At 41.7% G+C, this 13234-nt stretch overlaps 1 protein-coding gene across 1 annotated transcript in view; it reads left to right on the top strand.

The window, feature by feature from the left end:
• The first annotated feature begins 7198 nt into the window (after positions 1-7198).
• The window catches only part of ADGRL1 (adhesion G protein-coupled receptor L1), a 469522-nt gene continuing 463486 nt past the window's right edge, over positions 7199-13234 (top strand). Inside the window, exon 1 of the mRNA XM_066593211.1 lies at positions 7199-8641. The gene's annotated coding sequence lies outside the window, so the exon portion shown is untranslated. The remainder of the gene's footprint in view (positions 8642-13234) is intronic.

Raw genomic sequence — 13234 nt, 5'->3', positions numbered from 1 at the left:
GGCTAAAAATGATATCCGTATGTACCAAGAGCGCTGCAGTTGGTACAGACTCCAACATAGCAATTTCGAAGGGTATTCAATAGTATACTACATCTAACCAATCTGAACTGTTACACATGCAGACAATTCAATGTAGCTTTAGCCCGTGGGGTAGCCTGATTTTTCCCACAGACACAGGGTGGGTACCCATAATTAGGACAATATATCATATCATTGTGAATGCCTTCTAGTCCAAGCGTACATTTCATTATTAGTTCATAGGCTATGCATCTATTTATATTTAGCGACTCCTAAGGCATACTACTATGTACTATCCCTCCTGTCACAGGGCTGCAGTACCCTACACTGGCCACATGAAGAGCTGTTAGGTATGTATGATGGGGGCTATATTGCAAAGAAAAGCCTTATCAATAGTTATTAGAGATGAGCGAGCACCAAAATGCTCGGGTGCTCGTTATTCGAGTTGAGCTTTTCGTAATATTTGAGAGCTCTATTCGAGTAACGAACCCCATTGAAGTCAATGTGGGACTCGAGCATTTTTGTATTGGACCCGCCGCGTGCCGAGCTTTTTTTTTTTTACTTTCTCTCCCCCCAACTAGCCACATACTGCTGTGGACATGCGCACGTCACAGCAGGAAGTGGTAATGTGGTGAGGGGTCAAAACGGGGAGGGGTCGAACTCGGCGTGGTACTCGCTCGAGTAACGAGCACCATCGAGTATGCTAATACTCGAACGAGCATCAAGCTCAGAAGAGCATGTTCGCTCAACTCTAGTGAATATGCTTTTCATGGATCTCACAGGTAATCAGCATGCCAATGTCATTGTTATTCAAAGTGGATACAAAAAGTGCCCCATCTCTACTCCATATGATAAGCACATCATCAATAAATCTGCCCAAGAACAGTATGTAAAGTACCATCTCATTAGAAAATACTACTGTGGATTCCCCCCACCCTAGGAATAAATTTGCGTAACTTGGCAGACATGCCGTTCTCATTGCTGGGCCCCGTTTTTGCAAAAAAAGGTATTTTCAAAAATAAAATAATTGTGTGTGAGAATGAATAATAATAGTTTTTTCCACAAACCTATTGTGAGGGGAGAAATGTGTCCCACGTGAATAAAAAATGTTTAACAGCTGTTAGGCCCAGTTTGTGCTGAATATTACCGTAGAGGCTCTACATCTATGCTGGCGAGTGATGCATTGCTGGAGACGGTAATCTCATGTATTATAGCAATTGTGTCTTTTGTATCTTGAAGATATGAAAAAAGTGTGCTGACAAAGGGTGGCAACATTTTTTCTAAATAAATCCTTGTTTTATGGGTTGGATTATCGTTGCCCGATACTATTGGGCTACCTGGAACTGGAATAGTCTTTTTATGTAATTTAGGAATCACATAAAAAGTGGCGATGGTGGGGTGAGGGTTCTAAGTATATTTGAACTCATCACTGGACACTAGATGATGAAATTCAGTAAGATATTGGGTTGTGGGATCATGGGATAATGTCTGATATACTCATTTGTCGTCAAGGAGTCTCTGTACCATTACTGTATAGTCTAGAAGGCCCATGACTATTATGTTCCCCCCTTTGTCTGATGGCCTAATCACTATTTCTTGATTAGTACACAATTCCTCGAGGGCCGTTTTCTCTTCTTGATTTAAATTAGAATGTATCATATTTTTGTTTGCTTTGACCTTGTAAATTTCTTTTGTGACCAAATGAGTAAATAGGTCTACACTGCTGTATTGGCTCAAGGTCGGTGTATTTTTTGGGTTTTGGTCTTAGCCTAGTAAAGGGGGCTGTCATAACCAGAGTGCCTGTGTCATTTTCCTCTAAGAGGTCTATCAAAGTCTCCAGAGCTGCAAAATTATTCTGATCCCCCCATGCATCCTGTTTAGCTCTTATAACATGATACTTATGGCGAGCTAGCTTTCTTGAGAATAAATTGATGTCCTTTACCCAACTGAAATGTGAGAATGCAAGAGTAGGAGTAAATGACAGTCCTTTTTTTGAGGACAGATACATGTGCTGCATTTAACCCCTTCCCGCTATAGGACGTACGGTTATGTCCTGCGGGTCGGGGTATATATAAAGAGAGATCGCGGGGCGACCTCTCTTCATACAGCATTGGCTATTTATTACAGCAGACACCTGCGGGCAATAGCCGCAAACAGCCGCGTGGTTGATCGGTACTACTAACTCTTTAAATGCCGCTGTCATTTAAATCCCCCGAACAGGCGCTAGGAGCCATGCGGGTGTCATGGCAGCCAGGGGCCTTCTGAAAGGCCCCAGGGCTGCCTGAGCACACTGCCTATCAAGCCATCCCGTGCAGGAGCGATCAAAGCATCGCAAGTTGTGGTCCCTTAGGAGGACTAAAAGAGAAAGTAAAAATAGGATTGATAAAGTTTTACTAATTGTAAAAAAAAAAGTAATAAATGTTTAGGTCACCCCCATTTTGCCATATCTATAATAAAAGAATCTAAATCATAAAACAAAAATACATATTTGGTATTGCCGCGTCCGTAAAAGTTCGATCTATCAAAGTAACACGTTATTTACCCCACACGCTGAACGTTGTCCAAAAAATAATAAATAAGGAACGCCAGAAATGCACTTTTTTGGTTACCCTGTCTCCCAGAAAAAAAATACAATAAAAAGTGATCAAAAAGTCATATGTATTCCAAAGTGTAAACTACAGGACGTCTGTCAAAAAATGAGCCCTCTGACAACTATGTCGATGGACAAATAAAAAAGTTAGTGCATGCAGAAGATGGCGGCAGAAAATAATTTTTAAAAAATTATTTGTCTTTGAAAAAAAAATAAAAGTAGTACAGCAAAAAAAAAACATATAAGTTTGGTATTGTAGTAATTGTACTGACCCATAGAATAAAGTTGGGACCAGTGGATGTAAGATGACACGCACAGTAGGTGATCGGGTTCAGAACGCCCCCAACAGCCCACCAGTAGAGAGGATTGTGTGACAAGCACGAGCAGCTCCAACTGTTTCATTGTCCGCCATTCAGAGACTGGTGGCGCCATCCAGAGGTGTAACTAGAAAGCCCTTAGGCCCTGTTGCAAAATCTGTAACAGGGCCCCCTACATATCATGTGCTGTTTACAATATTGGTGTCTTCTTTTGTAATGGGGGGACCTTTGGGCCCCCTAAGGCTCCAGGGCCCGGTAGCAACTGCTACCCCTGCACTCCCTATAGCTACTGCCTTTGACACTCACCATTGCCTCCATTTGCAGTGGTGTCGTGAATGAAGAAACTGGACTTCTACAAAGTGGCACCAGTTTGTCTTCAGCGACAGATCCAGGTTTAGTTTGGGCCCTGATGACAGCCATGTTCATGTATGGAGACCTTGGGGTGAGCACCTCAATCCTGCCTTTGCTGTAAAGCGGCACACTGCCCCCTGCTGGTGTGATGGTCTGGGGGATCATTGCATACGACCGTGGGCACAGCAAAAGGTAAAGCTGGCACCTCTGTTGTCTGCAGCCTGATTGTGGCTGCCATTATACTGTAGATAGCAGGAGAGCACTGTGACTGTTCTTATATATGGGGGAGCACTGTGGTTGCCCGATGTGGGGGAGAACAAACTAAAAATGATACTTATAACCCATCAATAGAATAAGTCATAAAAGTCTAATTGGCGGGTGTCTCGTCATTGAAACCTACACTAATCCCAAAAGTGCCCCCCCCCTCCTCCCTCCTCACTTCAAGCTCAGTGTGCCCCCTGCAGTGAGGAAGAGACTGACTGCAGCTGCAGGTACACATGTTCGGTGACGCTCCATTCATTTTTGGTGGGGCTAACGGAGATAGCCAAGCGCTTGTACTCTGCTATTTCTGTCAGTCCCATTGAAATGAATAAAGCAGTGTCACACATTTGCTGGAATCATTCTACACGTCACTAACTATCACTTCCAACTTGTGCTTTACACAGGAGTGATAGCCCTTCAAGAAAATGGAGGCGGAATGGGTCGGAGATCGTTCCGGCCGACCACCTCCATTCACAGTAAGCCGAGTCACTCAAACATTGAGCAGCTCCTGTTTACACGGCCCAACAGTCACTTGACTTTTAGTTCTGCTAAAAACCAAGTGTCTCCGAGAAGAGAGTGATTTCTCGCTCATTGCTCTGTCGGTGGCTGCATGTACACGGGACACTTGTTATTGAGTTTCCAGCGAGAATTTGGGTGATAATTGCCTGTGTAAAGGTAACTTAAGCTTGACATATTCCCTCAACACCCTACACTCCAGAAGAGGGCGCTATCATTCTTGGCCCACCTGCAAAGTAGAAGTGAAAGCTCCTACATAGATAGATAGATAGATAGATAGATAGATAGATAGATAGATAGATAGATAGATAGATAGATAGATATCAGATCGGTAGATAGATAGACAGATAGGTAGATAGATAGAAGATAGATAGATATGAGATTGGTAGATAGATATGAGATAGATAGATATGAGATAGATAGATAGATAGATAGATAGAAGATAGAAGATAGAAGATAGAAGATAGATAGATAGAAGATAGATAGATAGATATGAGATTGATAGATAGATATGAGATTGATAGATAGATATTAGATAGATAGATAGATATTAGATAGATAGATAGATAGATAGATAGATAGATAGATAGATAGATAGATAGATAGATAGATAGATATGGGAGAGATAGATAGATAGATATGAGATTGGTAGATAGATAGATAGATAGATAGATAGATAGATAGATAGATAGATAGATAGATAGATATGAGATAGATAGATAGATAGATAGATAGATAGATAGATAGATAGATAGATAGATATGGGATAGATAGATAGAAGATAGATAGATATGAGATTGGTAGATAGATATGAGATAGATAGATAGATAGATAGATATGAGATAGATAGATATGAGATAGATAGATAGATAGATAGATAGATAGATAGATAGATAGATAGATAGATAGATAGATAGATAGATATGGGAGAGATAGATAGATATGAGATTGGTAGATAGATATGAGATAGATAGATAGATAGATAGATAGATAGATAGATAGATAGATATGAGATAGATAGATAGATAGATAGATAGATAGATAGATAGATAGATAGATATGGGATAGATAGATAGAAGATAGATAGATATGAGATTGATAGATAGATATTAGATAGATAGATAGATATTAGATAGATAGATAGATAGATAGATAGATAGATAGATAGATAGATAGATATGGGAGAGATAGATAGATAGATATGAGATTGGTAGATAGATAGATAGATAGATAGATATGAGATAGATAGATAGATAGATAGATAGATAGATAGATAGATAGATAGATAGATAGATAGATATGGGATAGATAGATAGAAGATAGATAGATATGAGATTGGTAGATAGATATGAGATAGATAGATAGATAGATAGATAGATATGAGATAGATAGATATGAGATAGATAGATAGATAGATAGATAGATAGATAGATAGATAGATAGATAGATAGACAGACATAACTTATGTAGACAGGACACATATACCCAACATATATGATGTACATTTCTGGTTAGATAGAAAGAAAGAAAGAAAGATGGATTGATCAAAGCAGAAAAAGAAAGACTGAAGGAAAGATAGAGATGAGATAGATAGATAGATATGAGGTAGACAGATAGGAGATAGATATAGATAGATAGAACTATAAAGAAGAAAGATGTATAGATGAAAAGAAGAAAGAAAGAGAAAGATGGATTGATTGAAGAAGAAAAAGAAACACAGAAGGAAAGATAGACAAAAATGAGATAGATAGATAGATATGAGATAGATAGATAGATAGATAGATATGGGATAGATAGATAGAAGATAGATAGATATGAGATTGGTAGATAGATATGAGATAGATAGAGAGATAGATAGATAGATAGATAGATAGATATGAGATAGATAGATAGATAGATAGATAGATAGATAGATAGATAGATTTACCACCTAAGGCCTCATGCACACGGCAGGTCTGGATTCCGACTGCAGAATCACGTACGGAATCGGGCCCTGACCGCATTAGTTGACCCTGCGTATCTTCGCCGGCGTCCGCAATACCTGTCTTTTTCCCGGCTTCTCTGTACTGCGGATGATCCACACGGCTCGCTGTCGGACATGCACGGTATAGATTTATCTTTTAAACTCTTGCTTTTCCTGCAGAATCAGCGGTCTGTCCACAATGGCAATTGCGGACAGGCCGCGGGTCGGATCGCTTCCATTGACTTCAATGGAAGCCGTCTCTGCGAGAACCGCAGGAAAATGGAGCATACTGCGATTTTTCATCCGCGAGCGAAAACCGCAATTGGTTTTTCGCTCGTGTGCATGAAGAATAATTTTCCCATAGCGTGTTATGCAGGGTTATTGCTGCGGAACCCGGAGGCAGACGCCTGTGTACATGAGGCTTAACACACATGCAGATACATATCTGCAGTGAGCATTAGTCGCTGCCAAACAGCACAGTATACGCTATATGCACAGCCATGCATTGGCACCACTGTCCTTCTCCATGCCTTTCTGGGTACAGATAATGGTAGCGCCCGCTGTGCATGCGGAGCTCCGATGAAACCCTAATGAGGACTGTATGATGTACTATAGAGACAGATGGGGGAGTATGAGCAGAACAGATGTAGGGAGATATGTACATAGAGATCCATGTGTAACATGTAGAGGGAAAGGATGCTGAGAGGGGAGGGGACCAAAGATGGAGTGAGACAGAAATGTTTGTACAGAAAGAGGAGGAGAGGTGGATGAAGCAGGCGAAAGATGGAGAGAGAGAGAGGAGGGAGCGGGTGAAGGAGAGGAGAGGGTGGAGATAGGGAGATGGAGGGACACAGGAGGAATGATAGCGAAGACGGGGGCACACAATGGTGGAGGTGAAGCATCAGTAAGACACTGAGCTAGAGTGCCTGCTCTGAGGGCAGGGAATGGCAGACAGGAGAAGAGACGGATGAGATGAAAGAGAGTGTGCTAGGGTGAAGAGATTTACATCTGAGTAAGGGTTAAAAGGAGTGAGGGGGAGGGAAGAAGGGAGGGAGAGAGGAGAGGGAGAGAGAGAGAGCAAGGGAGGGAGAGACAGAGGAGGGGCAGGGAGCTGGAGACCGAAACAGCCCCACAATCTCTCATTTATTTTCTTTGTTATTTCTTTACGTGGGATACAAAAATTACAAGAAGAAGAGCAGTGGCAGAGAACATCTCCAATCCTGAGGAGGAAAGAGACAGACAGAAGGCAAAAGAGACACCTCCAGCCAGCGCTCACCCATCTACTAGAGAAGGAATGCAAGAGCGGTGGAGGAGAGAAGAGACAGGCAGGTAGTGAGAGACAGACAAGGATAACCGAGACGGAGACGGGCAGGTACATACAAGATGGAGAGGACCAGTGGAGACCTCAGATAGCTACCGAGATAGACACGAAGAGAGGACAGGACCAATAATGAGATGATAGAGGGCTGCTCGCAGTATTAGGAGTAGTGAGGACATCCAAGGAAGGGGTTCGGCTCCTTTTCTCCAGTGCCGCTCTTCTGCCTCGTTCTCCCCCATACATTGGTAATCAGGTTTAATATGATTGATGTCAAGATCGCTGTTCTAAGACAATCGGATACAAGTGGCCACTGAGTGACTACCTAGCAGGTGCAGCAAAGGAAAAGAGACAATTACCTAGCACCCTGGAGAGCGACTGGGCCACCCGGGGATAGGAGGCTGTTGGACAATTGACAGTGACTGGTTACTACACAGGTTAAGAGAGCACTAGCCCACTGGAGAGAACTAGATAAGAGGGCTAATATCTCCTGACAGGTGGGGGAAGCACAAATCCCATGTGGCCATAGTTTGCACAAGCATTCGATGACCCCCCCTTCCCACATACACACACTCCCTTCGAAATACCAGAAATCCTGCAATGGCTAGTCTACAGGGAAGTCTGTGAAAACGGTCAGGCCACAGGGATACAATTCCGGCTAGCGTGTAAGGAAGACGGTCTTCCATCCTGCGGCTAGCAGGAATTCACAATGAATAACAGCTCAGAGAAGAATCATCAATCCTGAAGAGCCAGCAGCGGCTACAACTAAGGAAGAAGAATCCGACTGACCTATGGCAAGGCCCACCAAGTGCAAACATGCCAAATCCAAACGGAGTGTTTATCACGGTAGCTAATACATGTCCGAGAAGCTAAGAGGGGGAGCAGACAGACTGGTATTTAGGTGAGAAATGTACCGAAACATCTGGAATTGGCTAGATTGCCGGCTCTTGTGTATGTAAAGCCACTCCATTTTTCTGGACTCTTGGTATAGTGCCACATAGATCCCTCGACCAACAAATCGGGAGCAGCCATACTGGACAGGTGGCCATATTCTTTTACTACAAGAGGCTGGCTCTATTCACAGTTCTCCAAATTCGTGGACAACCATCCTGTTGACAGAAGGCCAGTATTCTCTTTCCATCCTTGGACAGTGGCAATAAAGCGCAGGAGGAGGGGCCTATCTATCAGGCTCCACCCCTGTGGGATCATGTCCATGGCAAGTGGTCTTCTTGGGGAAAATCGGTGACCAGGCTTTACCCCAATCCTCCAAAAACATAAATAACTAGAGGAAAAAAAAACAACGTTATAAGGTGAGGAATATAGGTATTTCCATATCTGCATAGGCATGCAACATATACATACGTGTGTGTGTGCACAAGCCTAATGTACAGACACACACGTATATATATATATATGACTATATTGTCACACTGCTTAGTATGTACAGCATTATTGCTGTTTCTGCAGGGGTATTGTAGAGTTTTGTATGTCTCGAATTAAATGCAAGGTGATATATGGATCTGCATAGTATATATTAGTATGTTCATGAATGCCCAATTATATATGGATACGCAAAGGTAACCAGAGAGAAAAATGTACATCATATATATTGGGTATATGTGTCCTGTCTACATAAATTATGTTTTTCTATCTATCTATCTATCTATCTATCTATCTATCTATCTATCTATCTATCGATCTATCTATCTATCTCTATCTCAGATCTATCAACCCATCTCATATCTATCTATCTACCCATCTCATATCTATCTGTGTCTTGTATGTTACTGTTCTGTAGGCCATCTGGCCTCTATTTGTGGATGTCTGTTTCACTGCAAGGCAACCTGTATTATTTCCATGCAAGGATTCACTCTCTACTGAGTGGTCAATTAGAAATTTATGAAAAGGTGGTCTTTCTTGAAAGCATGTCTCATGCTGATGGAGGCAGCCTGCTTTCACGGCATAATACTCTTATTTTGCTTTCCCTGGCACAATGCAAAGCATGGCCAATCTCATTTATTGAATATACATCCATTTGAAAGCAATCTCATTATTTGCTAGACCACGGTGTGTTATTATGATCTGCACAGTCCTGGTCCTTCTCCCTTTTTAGGATGGCAATGAGCGTCTTATCTGTTTGTTCGAGTTTTATTTCATTTTTGGACTTTGTAGAGGATTTTCTCAACCTGGAAAGTAGCCCGTCATGTTGACAATCGGCTGCTCCTTGGTCTTGGTCTATTGCATGCCAATAGAGGACTAGAACTAAGAGTCATGATGTTCTGCCTCTTGCCCATCCTTTATAGCAGGGTTTACAGTCTTGGTGTCAATAGTTCGGGTCTTTATTAGTAGAAGGTCCATAGTTGAATATACTACAACCATGGTAGGCATAAGACCTTCTCCGAGACCATATCCAAGCGATGGTCATCAAATAAAATTGATCATTTACAGAGTATTTTAATTAGCTTGCCTACAGCATACCAATAGAGAACTAGAAATATGAGCTCTCATTTTTTGCCTCTTGTCCAAGCTTTATAGTGAAGTCTACAGTCCTGGTGCCAATAGCTTGGGCCTTAATTAGCAAAAGGTCCATTAGCCGAATGCACTACAACCCAAGTAGGATCATCACCAATGACCGTCATTCGAGTCCAAGTCCATGGTTCTTAGCACATAGTCATCAAATACAGTTAAATTGATAATTTACAGATTATTTTAATTAGCCTGTAAATTATTCTCTTTTTAGGTGGTGGTGGCAGGAGATGGGATTTTCAGTACTAGTGGTAGATCACTCATTTCAGGCGCTGTTAGCAGAAGACAACACATTGGGAAAGAGTCTTATTACAAGGAAAGCTGTCTATAATGGACAGCCTCCCTTCTTGTAAAATGCCATAATTGGATGAAGAAATTGCCTCGTCCAACAAAAATGTGACTTTTTTGACAAACATCTGTTATTTATCAAGAAACCTGTAGAAGCAGCCACCGGCAGACAGTAACAATCGCTGTATTGTAATTGTACGTATCCATCATTGGCAGGTAATGTCACTCATTAAAATCAGTGTCACTCACTGGTAGTAACCTGAGTCAATTACTCACTGGGAAAGTAACCCAGGGAAAAAATGTAGTGTCACTCATTAAGAAATAATGCCACTCAGTAGATGGTAGGGTGACATAGAGGAAGGTAAGCCTGACTTTTGTAAAATGTAGAGAAGTCGCAATGTAGAATTACTCATTGGAATGCGAGCTCATTCAGTGAAAGGTAGAACCAAACAATGGATGATAGGATCAGTCATGGGTACTAATTCATTGGGTTTGAAATGTAAAGAGTTGGTGAAGGAGGCATAGCATAAAGCTCCAGGGCCTCAATGCAACATCTATAGAATTGTCTACAAACCATAATGTGCCACTTATAGGCTTCTTGTGTGGCAGAGAGGTTTCTAGACAATACGATTGGAGGAGACTTAAACCTCTGTACTCCTTATAGCTACAGTATGCAATTGCTCAGATATGTCTAAAAAACTCCCAAGATTGTGTAGTACACCTTCAACAGATGCTGGTTTTAGTATAGTCAAAACATACAAAGTACTGTATCTTGACACTTTCAGTGCAGACCATGATCTACAAGGACTCTGCCCTGATAAGAACTGTCTGTATTGTTAATAGGGAGTTGGGATTTGTTTCTGACCATTGAACTTTGTAAATTGTCTTTCCAAGTGCTAATAGCCAGGAGTGGGCACTGAGTGCCCCATACAAGAAGCAAACTGGGAATGTGTCCTAGAATTGGTTCAGGTCATCATGCCATCTTCTTGACCCTACATTCTGGAGCATGGTAATGGGCTTCCCAAGCTCTTGTTAAACATAAGGGCCTCATAGCCCATGGGCCGATATCACACTACTCTTGGCAAACAAGGATTGGATAACCTCCAACCTTCATCAGCCCCATAGCAGATACTTTGTCTGCTTTTTCAGTATGTTCTCCCATGCCAATAGCATCCCACATGTGTTAATAAGCATACGCAACAACTTCTCTCCAATCTGTGAACTCCAATGAAAACAGTGACAAAAAGGCTCACATGTCTTTGAGAATCTGCCCACCCCCTTGTCTGAAATATGCTCTTAAGAACATGGCATATTGGCAAAAGATATTAACAAGAGATGCTCTATGTAGCATCATTGGGAGCGGTATGCAAAGTCATATCGATGTTGCCAAAATGCACTGATATCTAGCTGAGGGCACTAACTTCCCTTTTAGATTACTCATGCCCTAGCATAAGATACGTTCAAACCATACATCCTCCTGTCCATTTAGGCAAAGAAAATCCCTTTAAGGTAAGGTACAATGGCTGAATGGAATGTAAACTCATTAATGGGAAGGTAGAATAACTCCCTGGAATGTTGACCCATTCGTTGAAAGCTAAAGGCAGTGATTAGAATGACCGATCAACAGTAAATGAATTCAGCAGAAAGTAGAGTCAGTGGAAGGCACAATCTCCTAGAGAAGAATCAAATTACTTACTGGAATGCTGACTTGTCTAATCACTGGCATATGGATGTAGTAAGTGTATTGGGTATGTAGACTGGTCCATTGCAAGGCGAAACCATTTATACGAGTGTAGACCCATTAATTGAAGGGTATAAACTGGATTGTGGGCCAATTCAAAGAAATACAGAATGAAGGCTTGTTAATTAAATGGTGGAACCCTCTCTACTGGAACATAGAAGGTTAGGCTAGAGGAGCTCACCGGGTTGTCGGCTAGATCTCTGAGTGTCTTAATTGGAATGAAGATTTGTTTAAGACTGAAGGCCCATTGAGTGGGATGCAGGACCGGTGTAAGGGGAAATCAGTAACTAAAATGCAGGATCGATCAAATCCGGTATTGCGGAATCACTCACAGAAAGCAAAAGTCATACTGTATGGTTGAATCATTGCCTTGAATCTGTAATCAGTAGCTGAGCAGTTTTATCACATCCTCGAAAATATTGAGAATTTCTAATGTGAAGAGACCATTACCCTTTGTCAGGCAGAACCATTTATTAAAGGACAGGGTCAGTTTTCTGTCTGCACACCGCAAGGTAGAATCAATTATTTTAATCCTTTAGTGGATAAATTAATTATTTGTTCCCTGCCATTCACAGGACTGAAAAATGAACATGGTGCATGTGTGAATTTCTATTCATACACAATACAGAGCTTGTCATTTTTCAATAATGTCATTCTCTTTGTCATATGCTGTAGATTCATCACTAATGTAGCCACATGAATGGACAAGTCATTGCTTCCTACAAGGTCGGCACACTCATCTGTTGCTGCTGTGATCATTCCAGTGATCTAATTGATTAGAATGTTTTTATCTCTGCCCGTTACATGTTACAGTTTCCGCTACATGCACCTTTTTTCTCGCTCATTTAATCTCATAACTGGACTAGTCATTACCCCCTACAAAGTCAGCACACTCATCTACTGCTGCTGTGATCATTTCTATGATCAGATTGATTATGGAGTGTTTTAGCCTAGCCTATTTGATGTTAATGTTGACATGCAATGTTCTACTCTCTAATTTCATAAATGCACCAGCAAGTCGCTGTCTGCTACAAGATCAGGCCACCTCTTTACGTTAACAATATGGACATTGTGATGTATCACCCAGGGGGTTATCATCTTCATGCCACATTATTAGTACATGTGACTAATGGACCTGACATCACTTTGGACAACATATAAAATCAGCCATATTGTAGAAAAAAAGCAGACAACAGATTGCAGCATCACTAATAAGTAGAGATGAGCGAGTAGTGCCTTAGCCGAGTATCTCCCCGATCGTCTCTAAAGATTCGGGGGCCGGTGGGGGAGAGCGGGGAGGAACGGAGGGGAGATCTCTCTCTCCCTCACTCCCCCCCCCCCCCCCCGC

The sequence above is a fragment of the Eleutherodactylus coqui genome, chromosome 2 (assembly GCF_035609145.1).
Source record: "Eleutherodactylus coqui strain aEleCoq1 chromosome 2, aEleCoq1.hap1, whole genome shotgun sequence".
Lineage (NCBI taxonomy): Eukaryota > Metazoa > Chordata > Amphibia > Anura > Eleutherodactylidae > Eleutherodactylus > Eleutherodactylus coqui.
Note: the sequence above shows the minus strand (reverse complement) of the source record. Positions and strands in the feature narration are given on the sequence as shown.